Source organism: Canis aureus, chromosome 11 (genome assembly GCF_053574225.1).
Source record: "Canis aureus isolate CA01 chromosome 11, VMU_Caureus_v.1.0, whole genome shotgun sequence".
In the NCBI taxonomy this organism is placed as follows: Eukaryota; Metazoa; Chordata; class Mammalia; order Carnivora; family Canidae; genus Canis; species Canis aureus.
In genome coordinates, this window is record NC_135621.1 from 26,758,056 (window position 1) to 26,771,789 (window position 13,734).

The window sequence follows — 13,734 nt, forward strand, 5'->3', positions numbered from 1 at the left end:
TGATTCGGACTCCATCCCAGGACTCCTGGTATCATGACCTGAGCCAAAGGTAGACACTCAACCACTGAGCCACCCAGGTGTCCTTGCATTTTATTATTTTTTTTAAAGATTATTTATTTTAGAGAGTTAGGGAGGGGCAGAGGGGGAGAGAGAAGGACAAGCAGACTCCATGCTGAGCAGGAATGTGGGGCTCAATCCCAGGACCCTGAGATCATGACCTGAGCAAAAATCAAGAGTCACCACCCAGGTGCCCCACATCAGTTGCATTTTTTTAAAAAGATTTTATTTATTTATTTATTTATTCATGAGAGACACAGAGAGAGAGAGACAGAGACACAGGCAGAGGGAGAAGCAGGCTCCATGCAGAGAGCCCTATGTGAGACTGGATCCCGGGTCTCCAGGATCATACCCTGGGCTGAAGGCGGCGCTAAACCCCTGAGCCAGCAGGGCTCCCCTCAGTTGCATTTTAAAAATGTATATCATGTAAGATCTATGTGAGGAAAACCATGAAACGCTGATGAAGATTTTTTTTTTATTCAAAGATTTTATTTATTTGAGAGAGATTGAGAGAGAGCACAAGCAGAGGGATGAGCAGAGGGAGAAATAGACTCCCCACTGAGCAGAGCCCGACCTGGAGCTAGATCCTAGGACCCCAGCCAAAGGCAGACACTTAACCAGCTGAGCCACCCAGGCACCCCCTGATGAAAGATATTAAAGAAGAATGAAGTAAATGGAGAGATGTTTCATGTTTTTGGATAGGGAAACTCAAGATTGTCAAGATGTCCATTCTTTTCAACTTGGTCTATAGATTCAGTCCAGTCCCAGTCAAATCCCACAATTCTATTGTAGATGTTGACAGAGTTTGTATGTAGAAGCAAAAAGAATAGCCACCTCCATATTGAAGAAGAATGAAGTGAGAGTGATGTAGGCAGGCTAGGTATGAGGATCCAGAGGGAATCTCACAGGACCGGCCAAGAGGGTCCCTGGGTGCATGGAGAAGAAATCAAATGCAAGCCAGCAGGAGGTGAGAGGCGAATTTATTGAAGATACAGAGGGCGTGCAGGTATAGACAGAGTGTCTGGAAAACTCAAAGGAAAGGAGAGAGAGTCTCATCTTTGCTCAGGGTCTAGGGTTTTTACTGAGGATTGTAGTCTGGTGTATGTGCCCTCTTATGCAACCAGGAACTAGTTGGAGCCAGGGTGTCTTGGTGTCGATGTTTAGCACCTGTGGTCTGGAATACACATATGATGTGTCATTCTCACTTGGTCTTTCCTTAGATGTTGTCTATTTTTTTTAAAAGATTTTTATTTTTTATTTATTTTGCGGGGGGCAGCACAAGGAGGGGAGTGGAGCAGAGGGAGAAGCAGACTACCTACTGAACAGGGAGCCTGAAGTGGGCTGCGATCCCAGGACCTTGATATCATGACCTGAGCTGAAGACGGACACTTAACTGACTGAGCCACCCAGGTGCCCCTGATATTGTCTATTCTAGAGAAATCATCAACTTCTTGTCCTTTACAAGGAGGATATACACTGTTTAGATTATGAGGCTCCTGTAAAAGTAGGGGTGCAAGTCCTGGGAAGAAGCAGGAAAAGGAGCAAAAAGCAGATTTCTCTGAAGTTTTTCATTTTCCCTATCTCAAGTGGATTGACACTACCCAACTTCAGGACTCCTATAAAGCTACAATAATCAAGCCAGTGTGGTATTTGTGAAGAATAGATAAATACATCAATGGAGCAGAATAGAGTCCCAGAAATAGACTCACATAAAAACAGCCAACTCCTTGACCAAGGAGAAAAGGTAATACAATGGAGCAAAGAGTCTTTTCAACAAATGGTGCTGGAACAACTGGGTATCTATATGCAAAAAAATAAATCCAGACCTAAATGTAAAATGCAAAACTGTGAATCCCCTAGGAGATAACAGGGGAAAATCTGGATGATCATGGAGATGGTGATGATGTTTTAGGTACAACAAAGTCATGATCCATGAAAGAACCAATAAACTAGACTTCATTAAAGTTAAAAACTTTTGCTCTGCAAAGGACATTGTCAAGAGAATGAAAAGCCAGACTGGGTGAAAATATTTGCAGAAGACATACCTGATAAAGGACTGTTATCCGCAATATATAAAGTACTCTCTCTTTCTCTCTTTTTATTTTTTTATTTTTTTCTCTTTAAAAAAATTATTTATTCATGAGACAGACAGAGAGGCAGAGACATAAACAGACTCCCTGCGGGGAGCCCGATGCAGGATTTGATCCTGAGACCCCAGAATCACACCCTGAGCTGGAGGCAGATGCTCAACCACTAAGCCACCCAGGCATCCCTATACAAAGAACTCTTAAAATGCAATGATAAGAAAACAACCTGATTAACAAATAAGCCAAAGATTTTAACAGACACAGAACAGAAGGCAGATGAACATATGAAAAGATGCCCTACATCATGTAACACCAATGAAATGCAAGTTAAAAGAACAGTGAGATTCCACTATACACCTATTAGAAACCCCCAAATCTAGAATACTGACAACAGCAAATGGTGGCAAGGATATAGAGCAATAGGAACTTTCATTCACTCCTGGTGGTGATGCAAAAATGGTACAGCTACTTTGGAAGACAGATTGATGGTTTCTCACAAAACTAACCATAATCTAACCATACCATCCAGTAAACATCTTCGCGTTTACTCAAAGGAGTTGAAAACTTATGGCCAGACGAAAACCTGCATATGGAGGGTTATAGCAGTTGCCAAAACTTGGAAGCAACCAAAGTCCTTCAGGAGGTGAATAGATAAATAACCCGTGATACATCCAGATGATGGGATATTGTTCACCGCCAAAAAGAAATGAGCTCCCAAGCCATGAAAAGACACGGAGGAACTTTAAATGCATATAACTAAGTGAAATAAGTCAGTTGGAAAGACTACAGGCTATATGATTCTACTTATGTGACATCTGGAAAAGGCAAAACCACGGAGTTAATAAAAAGACGAGTGGTTGCCAGACGTTCGAGGAGGGAGAGCTGAAAAGGGCACAGGATTTTTAGGGCAGAAAATATTCTGTGTGATGCTGTAATGGTGGATACATGTCACACATTTGTTTAACCCCATAGAATGTACAACACCAAGAGTGAACCCTAATGTAAACTATGGACTTTGGATGATAATAATGGTGTCAATATAGGTTCATCAGTTGTAACAAACGTACTGCTCCATTGGGGCTCGTTGACAGTGGGGGAGGCAGTGCATGTATGGGCTGGGGCAAATGTATAGGAGGGCGGGCAAAGGGTGTGTAGGAAATCTCTGTACTTTCCACTCAATTTAGCATTGAACCTAAAAGCACTCTAAAAATTAAAAGTCTAATAAAAGAATTTATAGATCCTTTTTTGGCTTGTAGATGTGACGATTGGGAGCTCATGCTATTATTGTGTGAGATGTACTATCCTCAAACCTTATGACACTGTCACATTTGATGTGGAAAAAATCTAGAAGTGAATAAACAAGTTTATGTATCACTATTAGTAGTGCTACCCATTTAGTGAAGTAAAGAGAGTTGTGGAAATTATACAACTCTTAAGTAATCAAAAAATATATATATATTTTAAGATTTTATTTATTTATTCATGAGAGACACAGAGAGAGAGGCAGAGACATAGGCAGAGGGAGAAGCAGGCTCCATGCAGGGAGCCTGACGTGGGACTTGATCCTGGGTCTCCAGGATCAGGCCCTGGGCTGAAGGCAGCGCTAAACCACTGAACCACCAGGGCTGCCCTAGGAATCAAAAATATTTTAATGAGTATTTACCATGTACCTATTGAAAGGCATGGGGTGGGGGCCGGGGGGTGTGTGTGTATGTGCCTGGGTGGCTCATTTGGTTAAGCATCTGCCTTTGGCTTGGGTCATGATCCCACGGGCGGAGGATGGAGTTGTGCGTCAGGTTCCTTGCTTGGTGGGGAGTCAGTTCCTCTCACTCCTTTTACCCCTTATCCCTTGTCTGTGTGCTCTCTCTCTCAAATGGATAAATAAGATCTTAAAAAAAAAAAAAAAAAAGACATGGGACAGTACAAGAGAAATATAAAATGTTGTTCCTGGGGTGCAAAGCTAAAAGTCTGGTTCTTTGGCCTGAGTTATGATAAATCAGTAATGCAAATGGGCTTTAACTGCCCCCCTCCCCCGCCGTACTCTGTTGTTCCAACTCTGTAGCTATAATTCAAAGGCAGAGTCAGATCGATACTCAACCAACTGAGCTACCCAGGTGCCCCAAAAGTGTCCACTGTTAATGGCACATTCTCTAGCAGATGTGTAATATCTTGTTTGCCTCAAGTGACAGAAGGAATATATCCAAAATCTCTGTAAACTATAATGCTTTACAGTGATAGATTATTGTTGTTTTGTGAGATGGACAACTTAGTTCCAGTACCTGTTGAGAGTATACAGTGAAACAAAAAGATGGTGTAGAATTTTTTTTTAAAGATTTATTTATTTATTCACGATAGACATAGAGAGAGAAAGAGGCAGAGACGCAGGCAGAGGGAGAAGCAGGCTCCATGCCGGGAGCCCGACATGGGACTCGATCCTGGGACTCCAGGATCACGCCCTGGGCCAAAGGCAGGCGCCAAACCGCTGAGCCACCCAGGGATCCCGATGGTGTAGAATTTGAACAAGGATTAGAATGGAGCCCCTGAGTATTTTCTCTTCTGGTCACGAGAATTCTACTGTCAGATTCGAGGAGCTGGTTGGGAGGCTTCAAAACTCAGTGGGAAGAACAGAGATGACAGTGTTGTTGGAACCTGGGACCCAAGTCCTAAAGGAATTAGGACTGTGACACCCAGAGAAGATGAGGTGTCTTTATTCATGGAGAAGAGAAAGCTAAGGGCTGTCTCATGTTGAAACAGGTCTGGGGGTGCCCCTGGGTGGCTCAGCGGTTGAGGTCCTCGTGAGGATTTGGGCTTTCACCCCGAGTGAGATGGAGCCACATGGGTGTTTAGCAGAGGAACAATAAGATCTGTCTTCTGGGGATCCCTGGGTGGCTCAGCGGTTTAGCGCCTGCCTTTGGCCCAGGGTGCGATCCTGGAGACCCGGGATTGAATCCCACGTCGGGCTCCTGGTGCATGGAGCCTGCTTCTCCCTCTGCCTGTGTCTCTGCCTCTCTCTCTCTCTGTGACTATCATAAATTAAAAAAAAAAAAAAAAAAAGATCTGTCTTCTGCTCTGCTGTATTGGGAATGATCTGGGAGTGGTGAGGGGGCAAGTGTCGGGGTAGGAAGACCTGGTAAGAGGCTCTGGCAAAGTTGGGCAGGATCGAGTGAGACCAGAGTAATCAGGTGAATTGGTAGGAGAATCTGATTCTGGAAAGGCTGGGAAGCCAGCATGAACTCCCGAGGGACTGGTACAGGGCAGTGACAGCGGGCCCTGCAATATTTGCCGTCTTATGTGCTTGATGACTGTGTTGTTTAGCTTGAGTTGGACAGATGTGGTTGCCATCAAGTGGTTGGGAGAAGTAAAGGATCACGTCAAAGGCCATTCTTTCCTTCAGAGTCTTTCCTGAGCACCTAATATGTGTTAGGCACACAATGACAAGGCAAGCTAAGGTCATTATATACATGGACTAACCATTCTAGTCAGTATAATTAGTAACCATGTAAACAATATCAACCAGGGATGAGGGCTAGGAGGAAAATAAGGTGGAGTATCGTGATGGCGTCTTGGGTTGCTCAACTTTAGGGGCTGGAAGAACCCTCTGTAGAGTGACATTTGCCCTGATGCCATTTATTCCTAGATATCAAATAATTGCCCTTAGAATGATCTAGACTATCAGAGTCATGACGTGTCATGGAATTGCTTGAATTCATCACAAGATCATTTATCTATCTATCTATCTATCTATCTATTTATTTATTTTTAAAGATTTTATTTATTTATTCATGAGAGACACAGAGAGAGAGAGGCAGAGACACAGAGGGAGAAGCAGGCTACATGCAGGGAGCCCGACGTGGGACTCGATCCAGGGTCTCCAAGATCACAGCCTGAGCTGAAGGCAGGCGCCAAACCCCTGAGCCACCCGGGCTGCCCACAAGATCTTTTAAACCACAGCCAAATGAAACACTGCATGAAAACCAAGACTATTGTTGAGAATCTTGTCCACTATGAGGCTCAGTCAGTGAATTTTCTCTCATATCCCAGTTCCAAAAATTATGAAAACACTGAACTGATTTTTTTCTGATCTTTTGGCTGCAATCATGTAAGCAGTTGTTTTCCGTTCTTTGCTTCTGTTGCTAACAAGGTAGAAGTCAAATCGATAACCCTTCCTCTTGCAAGTGTGTAGTACTGATGGCATACATTTTGTATACTAGCTAAATCCCTGTTTCAACTTTATTTTACTTATTCATTCATTCATTTCATTTTTATTATTTATTTATTATTTTTCAGTGTGGGGCTTGAACTCATGACCCCAAGATCAAGTTACACACCTACCAACTAAGCTAGACAGACACCCCTTATTCATTCATTCATTCGTTTTTTTTTTCATTCATTTGTTTTTTTAAAAAGATTTTATTTATTTATTCATGAGAGACACAGAGAGAGAGGCAGAGACAGGCAGAGGGAGAAGCAGGCTCCCTGTGGGGAGCCCGATACAGGACTCGATCCCAGGACCTTGGGATCACGAACTGAACGAACCACCCGGGTGTCCCTTATTCATTTATTTTTAGTAAGCTGTAGGCCCAGCCTGGGGCTTGAACTCATGACCGTGAGAGCAAGAGCCACACACTCTATCAACTAAGCAAGCCAGGCATCCCTGTTTTAACTGACTTTTAAAAAATTTTGAGGTTATAATTTATATATAATACTTCTACTTCACACTCCACAGGCAACCATCATAATGATTTCTGTATACCTGTTCTTATACCTGTTTTCTGTATACCTTTCTTTACCTGTTCTAGAATTTTTTTTTAAGATTTATTTATTTATTCATGAGAGACACAGACTGAGAGAGAGAGGCAGTGACATAGGCAGAGGGAGAAGCAGGCTCCTCACAGGGATCCTGATGCAGGACTCGATCCCAGATGCTGGAATCACAACCTGAGCCGAAGGCAGGCGCCCAACCACTGAGCCACCCAGGCGTCCCTGTTCTAGAATTTTATGTACACAGAATCACGATGTACTCTTTTGTGTTTTCTTTCATACAGATGAATGTTTTTCAGATTTAGCCATTTCATGCATGTATCAACAGTTAATTCATTTTTATTGTGTAGTATTTCATTGTATCAATTTGTTAATCCATTCAGCTGTTAATGGACAATTGAATTGTTTCCAGGTTTGGCTACTATGAATAATACTGTTTGTGAACATTGTTTCTTCATTTTCTTTCTTTCCTTTTCTTTCTTTCTTTCTTTCTTTCTTTCTTTCTTTCTTTCTTTCTTTCTTTCTTTCTTTCTTTCTTCTTTCTTTCTTTCTTTCTTTCTTTCTTTCTTTCTTTCTTTCTTTCTTTCTTTCTTTCTTTCTTTCTTTCTTCCTTCCTTCCTTCCTTCCTTCCTTCCTTCCTTCCTTCCTTCCTTCCTTCCAAGATTTTATTCATTTATTCATGATTTTATTCATTTATTCTCTACACAGAGAGAGAGAGGCAGAGACACAGGCAGAGGGAGAAGCAGGCTCCATGCAGGAAGCCGGACGTGGGACTCATTCCCGGTCTCCAGGATCACACCCTGGGCCAAAGGTGGTGCTAAACTGCTGAGCCCCCGAGGCTGCCCTCTTTTTTTTTTTCTTTTTTTTTTTTTTAAGATTTTTTTTTAATTAATTTATTTATTTTTATTTATGATAGTCACACACAGAGAGAGAGAGAGGCAGAGACACAGGCAGAGGGAGAAGCAGGCTCCATGCACCGGGAGCCCGACGTGGGATTTGATCCCGGGTCTCCAGGATCGCGCCCTGGGCCAAAGGCAGGCGCCAAACCGCTGCGCCACCCAGGGATCCCCTTTTTTTTAAGATTTTATTTACCTATTCATGAGAGACATACAGAGAAAGAGAGAGAGAGAGAGAGGCTCCATGCAGGGAGCCCGACATGGGACTCGATCCTGAGTCTTCAGGATCAGGCCCTGGGCTGAAGGCAGCACTAAACTGCTGAGCCACCCGGGCTGCCCTCTTTCTTTTTTAAAAAAAATATTTTCATTTTCTTGAATAAATACCAGAAGTTGAATTGCTGGGTCAGAAGAAAAGTAATTGATGGACTTTATAAGAAATGGCCAAGGGCACCTGGCTGGCTTAGTTGGTAGAACATGTGATTCTTGATACTGGGATCATGAGTTTGATCGAGGCCCACATAGGGTGTAGAAATTACTTTAAAAAGGCAGGGGCTGCCTGAGTGACTCAGTCAGTTAAGCATCTACCTTGGGCTTAGGGTCCTGGGATTGAGCCCCACATTGAGCTCCCTGCTCAGTGGGGAGTCTGCTTCTCCCTTTCCATCTGCCCTTCCCTCCTGGGCTCATGCTCTCTCTCTCATTTACTCTCTCTCAAATGAAGAAATAAAATCTTAAAAAAAAAAAAAAAAAAAAGGCCAAACCTTTTTCCCATCTGTTCTAGCATGGTATGAGAGTTTCCATTGCTTCATTTTCTTTATGGTCTTTTCTAGAATTTCATCGAGCATTTAGTCTTTTGCATCTGGCTTTTTTCAGTTAGCATAATGATTTTGAGATTCATCTATGTTATGTTTATCAGTAATTTGTTAAGATTTTTATTTATTTGAGAGAAAGAGACAGAATAGGGGAGCAGGAGGATGGGCAGAGGGAGAGGAACTAGCAGACTCTGTGCTGAGCATGGAGCCAGACATGGGCTCCATCCCACAACCCTGAGATCATGACCTGAGCCAAAATCAGGAGTCAGACACTTAACCCACTGAGCCACCCAGGCACCTCTATTTGTTTTTCACAGGCCCTACCTCTACCCCTCAGTAGTTTTTCTTTGGAGCACTTGAGGAATAATGTACCACGTGCATAGATCAGATTGCTTATACATTTACCATTTATTGGGCTATGGTTGGGCCATGGTTGACTGTTCTGTATAAAGTTATCAACATTCACATGAAGATCTTTGTGCTGACATAGGTTTTTTGTTTTTCTCTTGGGAAATTTCTACAAGTAGGACTGCGAGTGGTGTATTAAGTATATTTTAGCTTTGTAAGAAACTGCCAAAGTGTTTACACCATTTTACATTCCCACCCACTCCTGTTGCTCCATGTCCTTAACAAAACTTGGTCTTGTCAGTCTTTTTCATGTCGGCCATTCTTTTTTTTTTTTTAAAGATTTTATTTATTTATTCATGAGAGACACAGAGAGAGAGGCAGAGGGAGAAGCAGACTCCATGCAGGGAGCCTGATGTGGGACTCGATCCTGGGCCTCCAGGATCCCGCCCTGGGCCAAAGGTAGGCGCTAAACTGCTGAGCCACCCAGGGATCCCCCTCATGTCAGCCATTCTAACAGGTATGTGGGACGTCACAGTGGTTTTGATTCACATTTTCATATTGCTAACTTTAAAAATAGTCATTTTACCAGCAAAAATGGGTTTATTCAGGAATAATAGAGAATTGCAATCCAGGACACACAGGCTACAGCAAAACCATGGCAAGTCCAATAAACCAAGGAGAGGAATGTTATGTTATAGAGAAGCAGGAAGTTTGAAGGGGCTGGTGTTTGTTTGTTTGTTTTAGAGATTTTATTTACTTTTGTCAGAACAAACACGAGGCAGGGAGAGGGGCAGAGACCAGGAGAAGCAGAGTCCCTCCCCACTGAGCTGAGAGTCTGATGCAGGACTCAATCCTAAAATCCTGGGATCATGAGCTAAGCTCAAGGGAGATGCTTAACCGGCTGAGCCACCCAGGCAAGAAGGGGCTGTTTTGAGAAAAGCAAGAGTTCAGGGTGACAAGTTTCTCATTGGCTAAGTTAAAAGGGTAGTTGATTTATTTATTTATTTGTTTGTTTGTTTGTTTATTTATTTATTGGATAGTTGATTTCTTATAGGGGAGGCAACGTACATCTTTTCCAGTTAGGGCCTGCAACCGATGATTCTTTCCTGTTGACATTCTTCTGCTGGGGTCTGTCACTGACAGCTTTTCCTGTAATTGGTTTTGAGTGTCAGGCTCTTCTTCCAGCTTCCTCTTCTAGCCTCCAGGTCCACTTTAGTGAGATTTCCCTTTATTAATTTTCACAGTAATTACTAGCAATGTTTACTATCTTTTCATGTGCTTATTAGTCAGTTTTATACCTTCATTTATGAAATGTCCAAGTCTTTGGCCCATTTTTATAAATTGGATTAAAAAATAAATTGGGTTGGTCTTTTTTTTAGTTTTAGGAGAGTTGTTTTTTTGGGGGGGGGTTTGCTTTTTTTTAGGATTTATTTACTAGAGAGAGATCGAGAAAGAGAGAGAGCATGAGTTGGGGGAGGGGCAGAGGGAGAGAATCTTCAACTGAGCCGAGAGCCTGACGCAAGGCCCAATCCCGTGACCCATGAGGTGATGACCTGATCTGAAACCAAGAGTCCGATGCTTAACTGACTGAGCTACCCAAGCGCCCCAGAGTTTTAGGAGTTTTTAAAAAATATAATCTGATTATAAGTCCTTGTCATATATATATATATTGTGAATATTTTCTTCCTCTGTAAGATTTGCCTTTTCATTTTTTTTGATTAGAGAATTTTGATTTTGATGAAGTTCAATTTATCAGCTTTTTCTTTTATTATTGTTTTTTGTGTTCTATGTAATTGTTGCCTATCCTAAGGATGCAAAGATATTCTCTTGTGTTGGCTTCTAAAAATTGTACGGTTTTATTTATTTTTTATTTTTATTTTTTATAGTCTTATGGTTTTATTAACGCAAATATGACCCGCACATTAGCTGTCTATTCAATTCTTCGCTGCGCAGCCTGGCATTGGGATTGGTGACTCTGATGGCCCGCTGGGCGGCTCTTTCCACAGTGGCTTTGTGGTTCTTGGAGGATACATTGTGAGCAATCTCTGCACAGTAAGATTTGTTGCACATCAGCAGTGCTTCAAGCTCCTTGATGTGGTGGACTAGGAAATTCCTGAAGCCACTGGGCAGCATGTGCTTTGTCTTCTTGTTGCTTCTGTAACCATTGTTGGGCATCAAGATCTGGCCCTTGAATCTTCTGCACAGCCTATTGTCAATGTCTCTGGGTTTCTGCCAATTGTACTTAATTTTGACGAGTCCGTCTGACTGGTGCCAGATGAACTTCTTGGTCCTCTTTTTAACGATCTTGAGCTTCACCAGAGGTCTGAGGGCAGCCATGATGCTAGTAATAGATGGCTCAAAACTGTATGGTTTGAGATATTTTATTTATTTATTTATTTATTTATTTATTTATTTATTTATTTACTTACTTACTTATTTATGAGGGGGGGGGGGCAGAGACACAGGAGGAGGGAGAAGCAGGCTCCATGCTGGGAGCCCAGTTTGGGACTTGATCCCGGGACTCCAGGATCATGCCCTGGGCCAAAGGCAGGCGCCAAACCGCTGAGTCACCCAGGGATCCCCGTGATATTACATTTAGATATATGATCTATCTCAAAATAATTTTTATATTTGGTATAAGATAGGGATCAAGGTTAATTTTTTTTTAAAGATTTATTTATTTATTCAGTCAGAGCGAGAGAGAGGCAGAGACAGAAGCAGGCTCCATGCAGGAAGCCCGACTCGATCCCGGATCTCCAGGATCACACCCCGGGCTGCAGGCGGCGCTAAACCGCTGCGCCACCAGGGCTGCCCAAGGTTAATTCTTTATAATGTAAATATCCAGTTATTCTAGCACTATATATTGAAACAAATGTTCTTTCTTCATTGACTTATTTTTATGCTTATTGAAAATCAACTGTACATGTGAGAATTTATTTTTGACCTCTTTCTTTTCCATTGATTTGCCTTTACATCAATACTACACTGTCTTGAATATTTACCTTGTATCCTGCCACTTGGCTAAACTCATTTATCCTAGTAGCTTGAAGTCTGATGCAGGACTCAATCTTAAGACCTTGGACTTTCTTTCTTGTTTTTTAAAGATTTTTTTTTTTTTAATCTATTCATGAGAGACAGAGAGGGGGGTGGGGGCAGAGACACAGGCAGAGGGAGAAGCAGGCCCCATGCAGGGAGCCCAATGCGGGACTCGATCCTGGGACTCTAGGATCACCCCCTGGGTCGAAGGCAGGTGCCAAACTGCTGAGCCACCCAGGAAACCCCCCTACTTTTTTTTAAAAGAGTGTGTATGCTGTGTGCACAAGTGAGTGAGGGAGGAAGTGCAGAGGGAGAGAGAGAATCTAAAGCAGGCTCCACCTTCAATGCAGCGCCTGATGTGGGGCTTGATCTCATGACCCTGAGATCATGACCTGAGCCAAAATTAATAGTTGGATATTAACTGACTGAGCCATCCAGGTGTCCCTATTCTTTAGGACTTTCTAGTTACACAATCATGTAGTCTGCAAATAAGAACAGCTTTACTGATTTATATCCAATCTTTATGCCTTTTATTTCTTTTTCTTACAGTACACTGGCTAGGACCATCACTACAATGTTGACTAGTATTTAGAGTGGACATCTTTGCATTGCTTCTAATCTTAGGGGGAAAGTACTCACTATTTTGCCAATAAGTATTATTTTTTAAAATATTTTATTTTATTTTTATTTTTTTAAGATTTTATTTATTTATTCATGAGAGACCTACAGAGAGAGAGGCAGAGAAAGAAGTAGGCTCCATGCAGGGAGCCTGACATGGGACTCGATCCCGGGTCTCCAGGATCAGGCCATGGGCCAAAGGTGGCGCTAAACCGCTGAGCCACCCGGGCTACCCCTAAAGATTTTATTTAATTATTCATGAGACACACACACACACACACACACACAGAGGAAGAGACACAGGCAGAGGGAGAAGCAGGTTCCATGCAGGAAGCCCGATGTGGGATTCGATCCTAGGACTATGGGATCATGCCCCAAACCAAAGGCAGACCCTCAACCACTGAGCCACCCAGGCATCCCAAATATGATGTTGTTACTATAGATTCTTCATAGATGCTCTTTATTAATTTGAAGTAATTACCTACCATCTCTACTTTGCAAGGATTTTTATCTTGAATAGGTATTAAATTTTGTCAAATATTTTTTCTGTATTTATTGAAATGGTATCTGATTTTTCTCTTTTATTATATCAATGTAGTAGATTACATTAATTTTTCTTTTCTTCTCTTTTCTTTTTAAAATATTTTAAAGTATCTCTATACCCAACATGGGGCTCAAACTCAAAACCCCAAGAGCAAGAGTTGTACAGTCTACCAACTGAGTCAGCCAGGCACCCCATGATTTTTCAAATGTTGAACCAATCTTGTGTTACTGGTATAAACTCCATATGGATATGATTATCATTTTTATATATTGCTGGTTTAATTTGCTTATATTTTGTTTTACAACTCAGTAACATTTTTTCAATTCATGAATTTTTTGTCTATATTCATGAGTGATATTATCTGCAATCTTCTTTTTTTGTAGTAATGGACTTTGGTATCATTTATACTGTTTCCTAAAACAGGTTAGGAAGTATTCCCTTTTCTTCTTTTTGAAGGAATTTATATAAAATTGGTGTTATATCTTCCTTAAGTATTTGGGTTAATTCACCAATGAAGTCATCTGGGGGCTTGGAGTTTTCTAGTGGAAATACTGTTAATTATGTTTCAATTTCTTTAA

At 41.8% G+C, this 13,734-nt stretch overlaps 1 long non-coding RNA gene and 2 pseudogenes across 11 annotated transcripts in view; 2 read left to right on the forward strand and 1 right to left on the reverse strand.

Annotated features, from left to right (window-relative positions):
* The window catches only part of LOC144323651 (uncharacterized), an 80,183-nt gene that overhangs the window by 7,621 nt on the left and 58,828 nt on the right, over positions 1-13,734 (forward strand). Inside the window, exon 3 of one of the 11 annotated variants that reach the window (XR_013389033.1) lies at positions 9,298-9,475. The exons of 9 other annotated variants lie outside the window; for them this stretch is intronic. This is a non-coding gene — a long non-coding RNA (uncharacterized LOC144323651). Of the gene's footprint in view, positions 1-7,613; positions 7,717-9,297; positions 9,476-13,734 lie in introns of all 11 variants that reach the window. One more of the 11 variants, XR_013389032.1, reaches the window with a different exon arrangement.
* Positions 3,382-3,478, forward strand: LOC144324429 (small nucleolar RNA U13; annotated as a pseudogene).
* On the reverse strand, positions 10,832-11,392 carry LOC144323649 (large ribosomal subunit protein eL32 pseudogene; annotated as a pseudogene).